This window comes from Mirounga angustirostris, unplaced genomic scaffold (assembly GCF_029215605.1).
Source record: "Mirounga angustirostris isolate CCGP_5_RB_7025 unplaced genomic scaffold, mMirAng1.0.hap1 SCAF_4, whole genome shotgun sequence".
NCBI classification, from domain to species: Eukaryota; Metazoa; Chordata; class Mammalia; order Carnivora; family Phocidae; genus Mirounga; species Mirounga angustirostris.
The window spans coordinates 89,829,011-89,848,564 of record NW_026991712.1 but is presented as its reverse complement, the minus strand read 5'-3'; positions in this window follow the sequence as shown (position 1 = coordinate 89,848,564).

Sequence of the window (19,554 nt, the reverse complement as noted above, 5' to 3'; positions counted from 1 at the left end):
TAAGACAAAGAAATCAATGTTACTATAAACAGAGACGGTGAGAAAGTGAAATGCAAGGCAATTCTTGTGTATATGGGAGCCTAAACTGATAAAATCATAGTATCTTACATTTAGAATAGCCCATATATATAACTTAATCTAACTTCCCTTCCACTCAACAAGGACATGCCTTCTGCCATAATCTCAAAAGAAAGTAATTCAGCCTCTGCTGGAATAATTCCAGTAATGAGGAATTCATAAATCAAATATTTTAACAAAGGGTACGATGTGGAGGAGAGAAGTAGAAAGTGAAGAATATAGCAGGCATGCAGAGGGAAGCAGATTTGGAGCAAGAGTCCCAGCTTCTTTCTTGTTCCCGGCTTTAGGCTTTTCCCAAGGCCCATAACCATTCCTGCTCATGGAGTCTATAAGTCACCATTGTTTCTTTGTACTAAATTCCCCGTCCTTTTTTATTGCTTAGTTTCTATTACTTATAACAAAAAAAAACAAAAACAAAAACAAAAAAATAATTAACTAATAGAGGAACACAGAATCATCCCGGGGCAACCTGTTCTTGAAACAACATTCATACTCACACCTTTTACTTTTTTCTTCTTAGACACACTAAAATTATAATTCCAGAGAGAGGACAGTGGTCTTCTTAGCTCACTGATGAGCTATCAGAAGGCCAGAGTTTGTCTCTGTATGAAACTGCCCAACACTTAGACCTCAGGAACTCTGGAATATGAGTGACTTTTGCTTCTAACTTGATCAGCATCATGTTATTTACACACAGGCATTACCTTTGAGCTCCTGCCCTTTGGTCCTTTGAGCAATACAGGACTGTATAATAATGGTGAACACTGTGATTAGTACATGGAAGGTAGTCAACTCTTTCACAACGAATGCAAAAGGGGTATCAAGAAACATTGGTTTACAACTTTAAAATTTATAAAGCTTATTCTTTGCCTGAAACCTGATGACACTGTGAAATGGTAAAAGTACAAGAATCTTGGAGCCTGTAAACATTGTACTAAAAGGAAAAAAGTAAACAGAAGCCTTGAATATCATGAGTTGCTAGCAAATTCTTAAAACTTATTGAAGAAACCAAGTAATGCAATATCTAAACTTAAATCAAGCTGCAGATACAGGATGAGATTTTCCCCTAAAGGGTCAGAAGGTTGCAGAGATTTTACAAACGACATCAGAGGAAGCAATAGCTAGGGGCTTGAATCCATTTATTCTTAAACAATTATTGAGTGCCTAATTAGATGCCAGATACAAGTTAGGTAAAGAAGATGAGTAAAAAAAAAAAAAAAAAAACAGTCTTAGCAACCTTTGCCCCGCGTCTACCCACAGACTATGGTTCTTAGAAGAGGTCTGCCAGTAAATACCAGCTCCTGTTTGAATTGAATGATTGCATAAATTAAAAAAGCATTTCTCAGGAGGTGAGGCTCTTGGCCGACAAAAGAATAGAAAGCCACTATATCTGGCCTGATATCCAGTCATATGCACTAGTACAGCCGAACTGGTGATTTTAAAAATTGAAATCCTGGGCGCCTAGGTGGCTCAGTCGTTAACCGTTAAGTCTGCCTTCCGCTCAGGTCATGATCCCAGGGTCCTGGGATCGAGCCGGGCGTCGCGCTCCCTGCTCCGCGGGAAGCCTGCTTCTCCCTCTCCCACTCCCCCTGCTTGTGTTCCTGCTCTCTCTGTGTCTGTCTCTGTCAAATAAATAAATAAAATCTTTAAAAAATAATAAAAATAAAAAATAAAAATAAAAATTGAAATGCCTTCCTACATATTAGTAAACAGCTGCTGCCCTGGGCTCCCGCCCTCATCTCCTACTCCGTAGCACCAGAGCTCTTATAGAGCTCCCTCGGCAGGTCATCCAGATTCGTTCCTGATTGGTCAGTTTCCATGCCAGTCAGTTCGAAAGCTCCGCCTCCCAGGTGGCCATTGGCTACCTCCAGGGAATCCAGAACGGTCCCGCCTTCCACCCTGGCCCGCACCCTGGTGCCCGCCCTTTGGATACGGCTCCCGGTGAGATCTCTGGCCCGCCTGGAAAGCGTTCCTGCCTGCGTCTGTGCGGGTGGTTATTTTGAGTTATCATCCCTGACTAAACCTTACAGTGCGAGCTTTGTGGAGGCAGGAATTTGTCTTTTTATCCTTGAATTCGTTCACAGACCTTATCTGTGTCATTCACGCAGACGGTCCAGACGTTGAAAGTACAGATCTGGGGGGAGGAAGGTAGAGAAAAGAACAAAGTGTGCAGGGACGCCTGGGTGGCTCAGTCGGTTAAGCGGCTGCCTTCGGCCCAGGTCATGATCCCAGGGTCCTGGGATCGAGTCCCATATCCGGCTCCTTGCTCAGTAGGGAACCTGCTTCTCCCTCTCTCTCCCTCTGCTTGTGCTCTGTCAAATAAATAAAATCTTTAAAAAAAAAAAAAAAAAAAAAGAACAAAGTGTGCATTGTAAGTAATGTGAAGGCTTCTATTTAAATAAGATTACTTTAGATAGCCTGCTTCAAATATGAAAGCCCCTGCCTTCTAGAAGCTACCTCATGAAATGACTTCTTTCTTCACGTCTCTGTGGTTTCCCTACTTTGTCAGGAAAGCCAGGCCGACAGCAGGCCAAGGTGGTCCATCCCTTGGAGTTTGAGATTGGTGGGGTTGGGATGGGGGAGAGGGGGTGAGAGGGGAGGAGCGAGCGGAATGAGGATAGGGTAGTTTTGATAGCATCTAAAATATGTTATGCAATTTAAAAAAAAATTTAACAGATTTCTTCCTTCCCCTACCAGCCTCTAAATCAAATCCTTTCAGGTCAGAAAAAGTAGTCATGTGTTATTCCCCAGAGTCTAGTATCCCATACCTGGAACCTAGCAAATGCTCGATTAATATTTATTGAATAAATGACCAAATGAATGGCATGCTCATAGATTGGGACAACACTGCATTGGTTATATATAGCACAATTCAGGGTTGGTACTCTTAAAGTGAAGACATATCTGTCAACCATTCCCTTCATTTATCCAGTTAGTTATTTAAAAATATTTATTGTTGGGGCACCCGGGTGGCTCAGTTGGTTAAGTGTCTGCCTTCGGCTCAGATCATGATCCCAGGGTCCTGGGATTGAGTCCCCCATTGGGCCCCTGCTCAGTGAGGAGCCTGCTTCTCCCTCTCCCTCTGCCCCTCTGCCTGCTTATACTCTTTCCTCTCTAATAAATAAATAAAATCATTTTAAAAATATTTATTGTTCAATCACTATGGGCTAGGAATAGCAGGTGCTGGTTTATACAAAAGCAAACAAAAGAAACATGAAGTTTGTTGGTAGAGGTTACATTCCACCTGGCTCAGTCTCTCTCCCATTACCCCCAACCCAGCTCTACCCCAATTTCTTCTCACCCCAGTCTAGAATGATAAAAGCCTTCGGTGGTGATTTTTTTTTTTTTTAACCCTGAGTGTCCACCTAGATTGTCCCTCAGAACTGCAGCCCTACTCCCCTTCTGTGGAGTCCAAGTGGATTGAGTTTTCTTAGCAGCCATTACAAGTTCCTGATTTTAGCTGCTGTTGTCTCAACCACTGCCACTGTTGCTTGGCTTCCCCCTCATATTCCTCCGGCTCCTTCTTTTCTGGACCCATCTTTTCTACTCACACTGGTGTTCCAGAAATTAGTGAATAACTTTCTCACTGAGTGATTTTTCTTTACAATCATAAGGGTCAGATATTTCAGTTATTACTTGTCTTTGTTATCCTTCCTTGTTTAAAAAAAAAAAAAAGAAAGAAATTATTAGCCTGACTCATTCAGCCCTACCTCGTTTCAGTGCCTCATTTCAGTGCCTGAAAACTGAATCCACTGTGACATTCAATGTAATGAAAGGGGGCACAACTTGCTGTTAATCCTTTCTTGTGATGAATTCTCTGTCTTCCAAAGACACAATTTTTGTTAATCAGTCCCTTCTGATTGTCCTTTCCCTGCTCCTTTCCCTGCTCCACCCTCTCATTCCATTACTATCTGATGTGGGACCTTTTCCTCCCCACTTTGTTTGGGAGTATGATCCTCTGGTTCTGGAAATCTGACAGTCAAACCCAAATTTCAATGTGCCTACCTCAGAGCCCTTAGGTGAATGAGAACCAAATCCCAGAAGCATTGTCCCTTTTTTATTCACTATTTATGCAGCACTATTATGGCAGCTTTGAACTGGGGCTTCAGGAGATCACAACAACAATCCTTTCTTCCTCTTCTAAACTGAGATCAAACTAGGAAGTAGAGAAATGATACTACTACTTTTATTACTGGTCAAACTAAATGGGGAACACGGATTTAGATCTTTAATGACCCAAAGGTCTTGCTAACATTCTATCCCAGAATTAGGCAGACTTACCCAACGAACTAGGAAACAGCAGACCTTCCCCCACGGAAGCAGCAGGCACATGGCAGAGAACAAACCAGGGTGTACCTGCACTGAGACCAGAATTTTCTCAAAAATACTCACCTATCTTTGGATACGGCCCTACACCAAGAGGGACCAAGGCCCTACGATGATCTTAGCACCTTTGTTTCCTTCCAGTTACGTGGCCGTGATGATCTCATAGACTTCTAGCTGTTAGCTTTCTACCAGCCTTTAGCTGGGGAGAGGTTGTATCACAATATGCTTTTGTGGAGGATGTGACTTTTGTAAATTATGTATGATACACTGCCTTTCTTATTAGTCTCCTCATTGTGACTGTGTTGTACTTCCGTTGATGGCAAAGTATTGCTACAAAAGTAAAATTTTTAGATTTTTATATTACTCTGGGAATAGAATGTGTATTTATGTTGGCATCCATCATTTTTGTTGCCACAGATGGCAAAACCTCAGCTTAAATTACTGAATGTGTTTGGGTTTTGAACAAGTTTTACATTACTACTTGCTTTTCTTCAATATGCTCTATGAAAAAAGATAGAAAATGTTGCTGAGAAAATCTGAAAATACCAATAATATAAAAAGCCCTAATTGAACCTCTAAAATGCTTTAAGACTCTGGTAAACAGACATTATGTATTAGGTGCTATCAGATGCTTTTATAACATTTGTATAACTTTATTTTTTTAAAGATTTTATTTATTTGTCAGAGAAAGAGAGAGAGAGAGAGCATAAGCAGGGGGAGCAGCAGGCAGAGGGAGAAGCAGGCTCCCCGCTGAGCAACAAGCCCGCACAGACTGACCCCAGGACCCTGGGATCATGACCTGAGCCAAAGGCAGACAGCAGATGCTTAACAAGTGAGCCACCCAGGTGTCCCTAAAATTTGTATAATTTTTTTAAATATTTTATTTATCTATTTATTTGACAAAGAGAGAGAGCATGCACAAGCAGGGGGAGCAGCAGGCAGAGGGAGAGGGAGAAGCAGCCTCCCTGCTGAGCAAGGAGCCCGATGCGGGGCTCGGTCCCAGGACCCTGGGATCATGACCTGAGCTGAAGGCAGACGCTTAATGACTGAGCCACCCAGGTGCCCCAAATTTGTATAATTTGAAACCACTTTTTGGAAGAGTAAGGAAAAAGGTCAAGAAGATAGTTTACATCCAAGGGATCAAACCATTCTGAACACCTACGAACTCAACAGGAGATCGAAGAAAAGAATAGCAACAACTCTGTGAACAGAAAAGCGACCACTTTCTGGAAGGTAGGACATGCGGAGAAGTGAATCCGAGGCGATATTTGGGAGGATAGACGGCGGGGGAGGGGGCCTCCGTCCGCCGCTTCTGGAAAGTGATAGAGCGGCGGAGCACAAAATCGGGACTTTTAGAAGTCGGCTCCGCTGAGGGACGTTGATCCAGTGGCTAAGTGGGGGGTGGAACCCTCGCGGGACAGTGTGGTCTCAGGACTCTCGGGGTCACAGAAAGACCGGGGGTGCCTGAGGGCGGCAGAGCTCCCAGGTATTGGAGCAGGGAAGCCGGCTGCAGAGACGGAGCCAAGGCGCGGGCTCTCAGCTCGGGGTTGCCATAGACCGTGATCGCGGCACAGTCGGGCCCCTGCTCCTCCAGCAGGGACCCAACAAGCGGCAGATCTGGGGAGACTCCCTTTCCTCCCCCGGGAGGAGCGGCGCGGGAGCGCACCGCAGGCATCTGCTGGTTTGGAGACTCCACACCGAGTCGGGTGCCAGAGACAGAAACGCTCGGTCACAGGCCAGGTGAGCACGGAGTGCGGCCAGAGACCGGGGAGACGGGAGTGACTGGCGGCTTTTCTCTGGGGGCTCACTGAGGAGCGGGGCCCCGAGTTCTCAGCTCCTCCGGGGCGGAGATTGGGAGGCCGCCATTTTCACTCTCCTCCTCCAAAGCTGTACGGAAAGCTCGCAGGGAACAAAAGCCCCGGAGAGCAAACCCGAGCAGATGACTTCGCCGGGAGGGGGCGAGGGCGGGGCAATTCCGCCTCCGGCAGAGACATTTGGAAACCACGGCAACAGGCCCCTCCCCAGAAGATCAGTGAGAACAGCCAGCCAAGACCAAGTTTACCTATCAATGAGAACGGCAGAACTCCAGTGCTAGGGGAATACTGCACATAGATTTCATGGCTTTTTCCCCATGACTCTTTAGTCTTTCAAAGTTAATTTTTTTTAAACTGTCTTTTTTTTTTTTAATTTTTCTTTTTCCCTTTTTCAACCAACATCTTATCAACCACTTTTTAAAAAAATATTTTTATTTTTCATTTTTAGAGTCATATTCTATTCCTTCATAGTAGTTATCCTTATTTTTGGCATATATATATAAGTTGTTCTCTCTTTAAAATTCTGAGATACAGTTTCTTCTAACAGATCAAAATATACCCTAAATCTCTAGTGTATGGCTTTGTTCTAGTCTCCTGCCTGATCACATTCTCTCCCTTTTTTTTTTAAATCCTCTATTTTCTTTTTTCAAGCAACTTCTTATCAATTCCTTTTATAAAATCTTTTATAATTTTCATCTTTACAGTCATATTTCATCCCTTCATCGTATTAACCCTTATTTTTGTACATATATAAGTTTTTCTTTCTTTAAAATTTTGGGAGGCAGTTTCTTCTAACAGACCAAAATACGCCCAAAATCTAGTGTGTGGCAGTGATCTCTGCACCAGCCTGATCATATTTGATCATATTCTGGTTTTTTTGTTTTGTTTTGTTTTTGTTTGTTTTTATCTTTATCTTTTTCTCTTTTTCCCCCTTTTTCTTTTTTCTTTCTTTCCCTTTCTTTTCCCCCCATTTCAGGTCACTTCTGATTGTTTAGTGTATATTTTCTGGGGACGTTGTTACCCTGTTAGCATTTTGTTCTCTCATTCATCTATACTCCTCTGGACAAAATGACAAGACGGAAAAAATCACCTCAACAAAAAGAACAAGAGGCAGTACCAACTGCCAGGGACCTAATCAATACAGACATTAGTAAGATTTCAGAACTAGAGTTCAGAATGATGATTTTAAAGATACTAGCTGGGCTTGAAAAAAGCATGGAAGTTATTAGAGAAACACTTTCTGGAGAAATAAAATAACTAAAATCTAATCAAGTCAAAATCAAAAAGGCTATTAATGAGGTGAAATCCAAAATGGAGGCTCTAACTGCTAGGATAAATGAGGCAGATGAGAGAATCAGTGATATAGAAGACCAAATGATGGAAAATAGAGAAGCTGAGAAAAAGAGAGATAAACAACTACTGGATCACGAGGGCAGAATTCGAGAGATAAGTGACACCGAAGACGACACATACATTAGATGGAACAACATTAGAATAATTGGGATCCCAGAAGAAGAAGAAAGAGAGAGAGGGGCAGAAGGTATATTGGAGCAAATTACAGCAGAGAACTTCCCTAATTTGGGGAAGGAAATAGGCATCAAAATCCAGGAGGCACAGAGAACCCCCTCAAAATCAGTAAAAATAGGTCAACACCCTGACATCTAATAGTAAAGCTTACAAGTCTCAGAGACAAAGAGAAAATCCTGAAAGCAGTTCAGGAGAAGAGATCTGTAACCTACAATGGTAGAAACATTAGATTGGCAACAGACCTATCCACACAGACCTGGCAGGCCAGAAAGGACTGGCATGATATATCCAGAGCACTAAATGAGAAAAATATGTAGCCAAGAATACTATATCCAGCTAGGCTGTCATTGAAAATTGAAGGAGAGATAAAAAGCTTCCAGGACAAACAAAAACTAAAGGAATTTGCAAACACAAAACCAGCCCTACAAGAAATCTTGAAAGGGGTCCTCTAAGCAAAGAGAGAGCCTAAAAGCAACATAGACCAGAAAGGAACAGAGACAATATACAGTAACAGTCACCTTACAGGCAATACAATGGCACTAAATTCGTATCTTTCAATAGTTACCCTGAATGTAAATGGGCTCAATGCCCCAATCAAAGGACACAGGCTATCAGATTGGATTAAAAAACAAGACCCATTGATATGCTGTCTGCAAGAGACTCATTTTAGACCCAAAGACACCCCCAGATTGAAAGTGAAGGGGTGGAAAACCATTTACCATGCTAATGGACACCAAAAGAAAGCTGGGGTGGCAATCCTTATATCAGACAAATTAGATTTTAAACCAAAGACTGTAATAAGACATGAGGAAGGACACTATATCCCACTTAAAGGGTCTATCCAACAAGAAGATCTAACAATTGTAAATATCTATGCCCCTAACATGGGGGCAGCCAATTATATAAGGCAATTAATAACAAAAGCAAAGAAACACATCGACAACAATACAATAATAGTGGGGGACTTTAACACCCCCCTCACTGAAATGGACAGATCGTCTAAGCAAAAGATCAACAAGGAAATAAAGACTTTAAATGACACACTGGACCAAATGGACTTCACAGACATATTCAGAACATTCCACCCCAAAGCAACAGAATACACATTCTTCTCTAGTGCCCATGGAACATTCTCCAGAATAGATCACATCCTAGGTCACAAATCAGGTCTCAACCGGTACCAAAAGATTGGGATCATTCCCTGCATATTTTCGGACCACAGTGCTTTGAAACTAGAACTCAATCACAAGAGGGAAGTCGGAAAGAACTCAAATACATGGAGGCTAAAGAACATCCTACTAAAGAATGAATGCGTCAACCAGGAAATTAAAGAAGAATTTACAAAATTCATGGAAACAAATGAAAAAGAAAACATAATTGTTCAAAATCGTTGGGATACAGCAAAGGCAGTTCTAAGAGGAAAGTATATAGCAATACAAGCCTTTCTCAAGAAATAAGAAAGGTCTCAAATACACAACCTAACCCTGCATCTAAAGGAGCTAGAGAAAGAACAGCAAATAAAGCCTAAACCCAGAAGGAGAAGAGAAATAATAAAGATCAGAGCAGAAATCAGAGCAAAATAAGTCAAACAGAGAAAGACATGTATCATATGATCTCACTGATATGAGGAATTCTTAATCTCAGGAAACAAACTGAGGGTTGCTGGAGTGGGGGGTGGGGTGGGAGGGATGGGGTGACTGGGTGATAGACACTGGGGAGGGTATGTGCTCTGGTAAGCACTGTGAATTGTGCAAGACTGTTGAATCTCAGATCTGTAGCTCTGAAACAAATAATGCAATATATGTTAAGAAAAAAAAAAAGAAGATAGCAGAATGAAGGGGGGGAAATCAGAGGGCAAGATGAACCATGAGAGATGATGGACTCTGAAAAACAAACTGAGGGTTCTAGAGGGGAGGGGGGTGGGAGGATGCGTTAGCCTGATGATGGGTATTAAAGAGGGCACGTTCTGCATGGAGCACTTGGTGTTATGCACAAACAATGAATCATGGAACACTACATCTAAAAGTAATGATGTAATGTATGGTGATCAACATAACAATAAAAAATTTAAAAAAAAAAAGATCAGAGCAGAAATCAATGAAATAGAAACCAAAAGAACAGTAGAACAGATCAACGAAACTAGGAGCTGGTTCTTTGAAAGAATTAACAAGATTGATAAACCCCTGGCCAGACTTATCAAAAAGAAAAGAGAAATGACCCAAGTAAATAAAATCATGAATGAAAGAGGAGAGATCACAACCAACACCAAAGAAATACAATTATAAGAACATATTATGAGCAACTCTATGCCAGCAAATTAGACAATCTGGAAGAAATGGATGCATTCCTAGAGATGTATCAACTACCAAAATTGAACCAGGAAGAAATAGAAAACCTGAACAGACCTATAACCACTAAGGAAATTGCAGCAGTCATCAAAAATCTCCCAACAAACAAAAGCCCAGGGCCAGATGGCTTCCCAGGGGATTTCTATCAAACATTTCAAGAAGAATTAATACCTATTCTTCTGAAACTGTTCCAAAAAATAGAAAACTCCCAAACTCATTTTATGAGGCCACCATTACCTTGATCCCCAAACCAGACAAAGACCCCATCCAAAAGGAGAATTACAGACCAATATCCTTGATGAACATGGATGCAAAAATTCTCACCAAAATACTAGCCAGTAGGATCCAACAGTACATTAAAAGGATTATTCACCACAACCAAGTGGGATTTATCCCTGGGCTGCGAGGTTGGTTCAACATCTGCAAATCAATCAATGTGATACAATACATTGATAAAAGAAAGAACAAGAACCATATGATCCTCTCAATAGATGCAGAAAAAGCATTTGACAAAGTACAGCATCCTTCCTTGATCAAAACTCTTCAGAGTATAGGGATAGAGGGTACATACTTTAATATCATAAAAGCCATCTATGAAAAACCTACAGCGAATATCATTCTCAATGGGGAAAAACTGAGAGCTTTCCCTCTAAGGTCAGGAATGCGGCAGGGATGTCCACTATCACCACTGCTATTCAACATAGCATTCGAAGTCCTAGCCACAGCAATCAGACAACAAAAAGAAATAAAAGCCATCCAAATCGGCAAAGAAGAAGTCAAACTCTCACTCTTTGCAGATGATATGATACTTTATGTGGAAAACCCAAAAGACTCCTCCCCAAAACTGCTAGAACTCATACAGGAATTCAGTAAAGTGGCAGGATATAAAATCAATGCACAGAAATCAGTGGCATTCCTATACACCAACAACAAGACAGAAGAAAGAGAAATTAAGGAGTCGATCCCATTTACAATCGCACCCCAAACCATAAGATACCTAGGAATAAATCTAACCAAAGAGGCAAAGGATTTGTACTCAGAAAACTATAAAATACTCATGAAAGAAATTGAGGAAGACACAAAGAAATGGAAAAATGTTCCATGCTCATGGATTGGAAGAACAAATATTGTGAAGATGTCAATGCTACCTAGAGCAATCTACACATTCAATGCAATCCCCATCAAAATACCACCCACTTTTTTCAAAGAAATGGAACAAATAATCCTAAAATTTGTATGGAACCAGAAAAGACCCTGCATAGCCAGAGGAATGTTGAAAAAGAAAAGCAAAGCTGGCAGCATCACAATTCCGGACTTCCAGCTCTATTACAAAGCTGTCATCAAGACAGTATGGTACTGGCACAGAAACAGACACACAGATCAATGGAACAGAATAGAGAGCCCAGAAATGGACCCTCAACTCTATGGTCAACTAATCTTCAAACAAGCAGGAAAGAATGTCCAATGGAAAAAAGACAGTCTCTTCAACAAATGGTGTTGGGAAAATTGGGTACCCACATGCAGAAGAATGAAACTGGACCATTTCCTTACACCACACACAAAAATGGACTCAAAATGGTTGAAAGACCTAAATGTGAGACAGGAGTCCATCAAAATCCTAAAAAAGAACACAGGCAGCACCCTCTTCGACCTCAGCCGCAGCAACTTCTTCCTAGAAACATCGCCAAAGGCAAGAGAAGCAAGGGCAAAAATGAACTATTGGGACCTCATCAAGATAAAAAGCTTTTGCACAGCAAAAGAAGCAGTTCACAAAACCAAAAGACAACGGACAGAATGGGAGAAGATATTTGCAAATGACATATCAGATAAAGGGCTAGTATCCAAAATCTATAAAGAACTTCTTAAACTCAACACCCAAAGAACAAATGATCCAATCAAGAAATGGGCAGAAGACATGAACAGACATTTTTCCAAAGAAGACATCCAAATGGCCAACAGACACATGAAAAAGTGCTCAACATCACTTGGCATCAGGGAAATCCAAATCAAAACCTCAATGAGATATCACCTCACACCAGTCAGAATGGCTAAAATTAACAAGTCAGGAAATGACAGATGTTGGCAGGGATGCAGAAAAAGGGGAACCCTCCTACACTGTTGGTGGGAATGCAAGCTGGTGTAACCACTCTGGAAAACAGTATGGAGGTTCCTCAAAAAGTTGAAAATAGAGCTACCATACAATCCTGCAATTGCACTACTGGGTATTTACCCCAAAGATACAAATGTAGGGATCCGAAGGGGTACGTGCAACCCAATGTTGATTGCAGCAATGTCCAAAATAGCAATGTGGAAAGAGCCAAGATGTGCATCGACAGATGAATGGATAAAGAAGATGTGGTATATATATATACAATGGAATTTTATGCAGCCATCAAAAGGAATGAAATCTTGCCATTTGCAATGACGTGGATGGAACTGGAGGGTGTTATGCTGAGTGAAATAAGTCAATCAGAGAAAGACATGTATCATATGACCTCACTGATATGAGGAATTCTTAATCTCAGGAAACAAACTGAGAGTTGCTGGAGTGGTGGGGGGTGGGAGGGATGGGGTGGCTGAGTGATAGACATTGGGGAGGGTATGTGCTATGGTGAGCGCTGTGAAGTGTGCAAGACTGTTGAATCACAGATCTGTACCTCTGAAACAAAGAATACGTTATATGTTAAAAAAAAAAAAAAGATAGCAGGAGGGGAAGAATGAAGGGGGAAATCGGAGGGGGAGATGAACCGTGAGAGACGATGGACTCTGAAAAACTGAGGGTTCTAGAGGGGAGGGAGGTGTGAGGATGGGTTAGCCTGGTGATGGGTATTAAAGAGGGCATATTCTGCATGGAGCACTGGGTGTTATATGCAGACAATGAATCATGGAACACTACATCAAAAACTAATGATGTGGGCGCCTGGGTGGCTCAGTTGGTTAAGCGACTGCCTTCGGCTCAGGTCATGATCCTGGAGTCCCTGGATCGAGTCCCGCATCGGGCTCCCTACTTGGCAGGGAGTCTGCTTCTCCCTCTGACCCTCCCCCCTCTCATGTGCTCTCTCTCATTCTCTCTCAAATAAATAAATAAAATCTTTAAAAAAAAAAACTAATGATGTGATGTATGGTGATTAACATAACATAATAATAATAATTTAAAAAAGAAGATAGTTTATATCCAGGTTAGACTGGATACAAATACCATTTACCACACATTGCAACAGAGGCTTTTTATGTTTTTTTTTTTTTTTAAGATTTTATTTATTTGACAGAGAGAGACACAGTGAGAGAGGGAGCACAAGCAGGGGGGAGCGGGAGAGGGAGAAGCAGGTTCCTGGCTGAAAAGGGAGCCCGATGCGGGGCTCAATGCCAGGACCCTGGGATCATGACCTGAGCCGAAGGCAGACGCTTAACCGACTGAGCCACCCAGGCACCCCAAGAGGCATTTTATGTTCTGTTTGTTCTTTTTAAGTTGATCTTTGTAACTGTTGTAGCTTTGTAATTGAAATTTGTCTCAAATGGAATTTTATGGAGGTTTGGGGGTTTTGGGGGGAGGATGCTGGTGTGGAGATGAATTTTTATTTAACATATTACAAATGAATAAGGGGATATTACTACTAATCCATAGAAATAAAAAGGATTATGAGGAAATACAATTAATAATTGTATACCAACAAATTAGATAAACTGGATGAAATGGACAAATTCTGGGGCAGCTGGGTGGCTCAGTCGTTAAGTGTCTGCCTTTGGCTCAGGCAGTGATCCCAGGGTCCTGGGGTGAAGCCCCAGATCTGGCTCCCTGTTCAGTGGGAAGCCTGCTTCTCCATCTCTCCCACTCTCCCTGCTTGTGTTTCCTCTCTTGCTGTCTCTCTATCTGTCAAATAAATAAATAAAAATCTTAAAAAAAAAAAAACAGAAATGGACAAATTCTGAGAAAGACACAAGCTACCTGAATTGATTCAAGAAGAAATAGAAAACCTGACTAGACCTGTAACAAGTAAAGAGAATGAATTAATAATAATGGTAATGATGATGATAATGATAATGATAATACCTCCCACAAGGAAAAGTCCAGGTCTGGAGAGCTTAATTTGTGAATTCCAGAAAATGTTTAAAGAACACTAATGCTGGGATGCCTGGGTGTCTGTCAGCAGGGAGCCTGATCTCTCTCTGCCTGCCACTCTCCCTGCTTGTGAGCTCTCTCTTTCTCTGACAAATAAATAAATAAAATCTTAAAAAACAAAACAAAACACTAATGCTTTGCAAACTCTTCCAAAAAATATAGAAGAGAACTGCTCCCAACTCATTCTATGAGACCAATATTACTCTGCCACCAAAACAAAGCAAGGACTTCACAAGAAATGAAAACGACAGGGTGCCTGGGTGGCTCAGTTGGTTAAGCGACTGCCTTTGGCTCAGGTCATGATCCTGGAGTCCCAGGATCGAGTCCCGCATCGGGCTCCCTGCTCAGCAGGGAGTCTGCTTCTCCCTCTGACCCTCCCTCCTCTTGTGCTCTCTCTCTTTCATTCTATCTCTCAAATAAATAAATAAAATCTTTAAAAAAAAAATGAAAATGACAGACCAATATACCTTATAGTAGTGAACTTTTCCCAGCAACACATTAAAAGGATTATACATCATGACCAAGTGGAATTTATCCGAAGAATGCAAGATTGATTCACTCTATGAAAATCAATAAATGTAATATACCATATTAATAGAATAAAAGACAAAACTCGCATGATTATCTCAATGAATGCAGAAAAAGCATTCAAGAATATCTAACATTTTTTCCTGTTAAAAACAGTCAGGCAACTAGGAATAGAAGAGATCTTCCTTGGCGCTAGCCAAGCTACTCATGCTGTTTGACAAAGTCCAAGTATGGGGGAACGATCCTGAAAACAGGAGACTCCACAGCTGGCTCCTGCTATTCTCTTTCATTTTGTTTATGGCAATCTTTATAATTGTGGGAATATTTCTGGGGTTTCATGATAAAGTGACTACTCAGCTTAGTTACGTCTATCTAAGCAATCATAATGAAACTACTTCCACGAGGCCTCCTAGGCGCCTCAGAAGCGGCAAGATTCTAAGAAAGGAACAGCTCAGGCTGTTCCACAGTTCACTATATTTCCTGGACTATAGAACAAAATAGCAAGACGGTCACGCTCTGTCTAGCACCTTTCTCTTTGCGTATTGTTTTTTAGTTTTAGCGAAAGTCAATAAGCGGAAATCAATAAAGATCATGTTAATCATTACAAAGGAAAAATAAAAGAAGGCTATGTCTGTAATAAAAAAAAATGATCTAAGATTATCTCAATCAATTGTGAAAAAACATAATCACATGTTACGAAAGTATGGAAAAACAAAAAAATCCTAACATATAAATAAAGTTCCTCCAAGGCTGTCAGGAGGAGATGCTTGCAACCTGATCCTGTGTCTGTGTCTCCTCATTCGCCGACGCCGTCCTTTCCTACGAGAGACCCACCTCGGCTGGAGCTGGACTCCGGCACTTCCTCAACCTGATAAATGACATCTATGAAAAACTCACAACTAATATTGTACTTAAAAGTGAAACATTGAAAGCTCTTCCTCAAAGATTGGAAACAGTACAAAGATGTCCACTCTCACCACTTCTACTCAACCTTATATGTGAAGTTGAAGTCAGGGCAATCAGGCAAGAAAAAGAAATACAGGCACTGAAATTGGAAAGAAAGAAGTAACACTAAATCTATTTGCTGATGACTTGATCTTGTATATAGAAAATTCTAGGGGCGCCTGAGTGGCGCAGTTGGTTAAGTGGCCTACTCTTGGTTTTGGCTCAGGTTGTGATCTCAGGGTGCTAGGACTGAACCCCATGTCAGGCTCCACATTGAGCATGGAGTCTGCTTAAGACTCTCTCTCTCCCTCTCCCTCTGCTCCTCCCCTGCTCATGCTCTCTCTCTCTAAAACAAATAAATCTTTTGAAAAAAAAATTCTAAAGAATCCACACAAAATAGAATAAGTGAATTTATCAAAGTTATAGGATACAAGATCAATATGTAAAAATCAATTGTATTTCTATGCACTAAAAATGAACAATCCAAAATAAAATTAGGAACACAATTCCATTTACAACAGCAGAAAAATAAATGAAATATTTAGGTAATTCTAACAAAAGGAGTATAAGATTTATAGACTGAGACCTATAAAACACTGTTGAAAGAAATTAAAGAAAACCTAAATAAGTGGAAAGACATCCCATGTTCATGGACTGAAAGATTTAATGATGTTAAAAGAACAATAATTCCAGGGAGTGCCTGGGTGGCTCAGTCGTTAAGCGTCTGCCTTCAGCTCAGGTCATGATCCCAGGGTCCTGGAATTGAGTCCCACATTGGGCTCCCTGCTCAGCGGGAAGCCTGCTTCTCCCTCTCTCATCCCCCCTGCTTGTGTTCCCTCTCTCTGTCAAAATAAATAAATAAAATCTTAAAAAAAAAAAAACAATAATTCCCAAATAACTGTTAAAATAACAATAATTTCATGTTCATTACAATCCATATCACAATCCCAGCTGGGTTTTGTTTGTTTGTTTGTTTTTTAGAGAGGGGGAGAGAGAGGGGCTAAGGGCAGAGGGAGAGGGAGAGAATCTTAAGCAGGCTCCATGCCCAGTGCAGAGTCCAACATTAGATAATTGCAAAATATAATGAAAATAAGATACCATCATAAACCTATTAGAATGGCCATCTACAAGCTAGAAATCCAGAATAGCTGGTAGTATAGCTCCAGTCAGTCTGAAGGCCTAAGAACTACTATTTCCTATTCCATTTACCAAACTAAATTATTAACCTGTTGTTATCTAACATAGTACACTACAAATCATGTCGTGAAATAAAATGTCAAGAGAAACACACTAAAATTATACAATAGCAGAAGATACTTCAAATTTGGATATTAACCTTTTTTCATTACCAAGTTTCCCGGAGAAAAATTAAGAGATTAAATCCCCTCCCATTTATAAATTAAACCCCATAGAAAATCCAGACTCCTTACCACTCACAGAAATTATAATGCAAAAAGGTTATTCTGAAATTATTTATTCTACTCAGTCTCAGCCAGCAGAATTCTTTTTTAATTTTTTTAAGCTTATTTATGTATTTAAGTAATCTCTACACCCAATATGGGGCTTGAACTCATGACCCCGAGATCAAGAGTTCCATGCTCTTCTGACTGAGTCAGCCAGGTACCCCCAGAATTCTCTTTTTAAATTTTTATTTATTTTAATTTGTTTTATTATTTCTTTATTTAATTACAGTATACTTAACATACAGTGTTATATTAGTTTCAGCTGTACAATATTGTGATTCAACAATTGTACACATTACTCAGTGCTCATCATGATAAGGGTACTCTTAGTCCCTTTCACCTATTTCATATCCCCCACCCACCTCCCCTCTGGCAGCCATCAGTCTATTCTCCATATTTAAGGCTGTTTTATATTGAAGTCTGACATTTTTCTATGTCTCTTTTGTTTCTGTTTGTTTTGTTTCTTTTTCTTTTTTTAAGATTTTTTAAAGATTTATTTATTTGAGAGAGAGTGAGCTCACGTGTGGGGGGAGGGGCAGAGGGAGAGACTCTCAAGCAGACTCCCTGCTGAGCATGAGCCCGATATGGGGCTCTATCCCATGACCCATGAGATCATGACCTGAGCCAAAACCAATAGTCAGATACTCAACCAACTGAGCCACCCAGGTGCCCTGTGTTTGTTTTTTCTTAAATTCCATATATGAGTGAAATTATATGGTATTTGTCTTTCTCTAACTGACTTATATCACTTAACATTATATGCTCTAGATCCATCCATGTTGTTGTAAATGGCAAGATTTCATTCTTTTTTATGGTTGAGTAATGTTCCATGGTATGTGTGTATATGTGTGTGTGTGTATATCTATATACCACATCTTCTTTACCCATTCATTTATTGATGGACACTTGGGTTGCTTCCATATTTTGTCAGCCAGCAGAATTCTTAATCAGGTGCCTGGGTAGAATCAGGATTCTTTCATCGGCTATAGCATCAGCTGTTTTTACTAGATATTTTCTGTAGTGTCATTAGGCTGGATTGATTCAATCAAAATTTCTGATGTCTCTCACTTTCAAACAACACAAAATGTAATAGGACACTTAAAATTAACAAAGCAAAAAAAAATTTTTAAGTCAATTCCAAGGCCATAGAGCTACCCAAACAAAATTATATCAGAACCCAGTTTAGGGATGCCTGGGTGGCTCAGTCGTTTAAGCAGCTGCCTTCATCCTGGGTCATGATCCCAGGGTCCTGGGACCAAGTCCCACATCGGGCTCCTTGCTCAGCAGGGAGCCTGTTTCTCCCTCTCTCCCTCTGCTTGTGCTCTCTCTGTCAAATAAATAAAATCTTTAAAAAAAAAAAAGAACCCAGCTTAATTCTTGGGATAACTCAGAACCACATAGCTGTTTCCAAACATCATAGCAGAAATTCAATGTTGGGTAGAGAAAGAAAACCTTTTCAGTTTAAGCCTCTCTGGCTTACCAATCATTTTATGCCAGTTATCTGAACCTGTGACTTGTAAACGTAGTTTCAATTGTTTACGGTACTGTGTTTAATATGTGGCAGGTGGAGGTGGAAATCCCCTTTAGAAATCATTTCCTCTTTTGGTGTAGGACACTTGAGATCTTCCTGCCTTGTTACACAAAATTTAGAAATTTACAGGTTGGCAGTCTCAGTTTAGTTACTAACTACAGTTTAATGAGCTTATTGATTTTCCACCAACAAATCAAATCTATTCATTTTCATTTCCCCCTTTCCACTCCTTTTTCTGACATCCAAGGGCTGATTTGAGTATAAACTCTGTTTAGTGACATAATTTCCATCCTTTCTTGTGTGTGTTTCTTTTCAGCCCCTGCACAATGACTCCTGCCACTGTATAAAAGCTATGGAGTTGATTAGGTCTATGAGAACTGCCTCCTGGTCAAGATTTTCCCCTTTGTTTCAATGGCAGAATTACCTTCATCAAATTTCTAAATTGCAACTGCTTCTATTATTTCTGAGATATATTGGTGATTTATTCTACTTGCTGTTTGCTAACCTTCTGGAACCTGACAAGGCAATGTCTTTTATCAGTTTTAGAAAATTCTTGGTCTTTATCTCCTCAAGTATTGCTTCTAGCCCATTCTCTGTCTCGTCTCTCTGAAGGACTACAATTACACATATAATATACGTTCTGACTGTATTCCAATGTAATTACAGTGGAGCTGTAAAGCTCCACTGTAATGCTCTGCTCTTCCCTCCCCCTTTTTCTGTCCTTCATTTTGGAATTTTTTATTGACCTATCTTCCACTTCATGGATGCCGATTTCTGCTGCATTCAAACTACTGTTGAACACACCAATGGATCTTACTTACAGTTATTGTATTTTTATTTTTTTAAGATTTTATTTATTGATTTGACAGAGAGA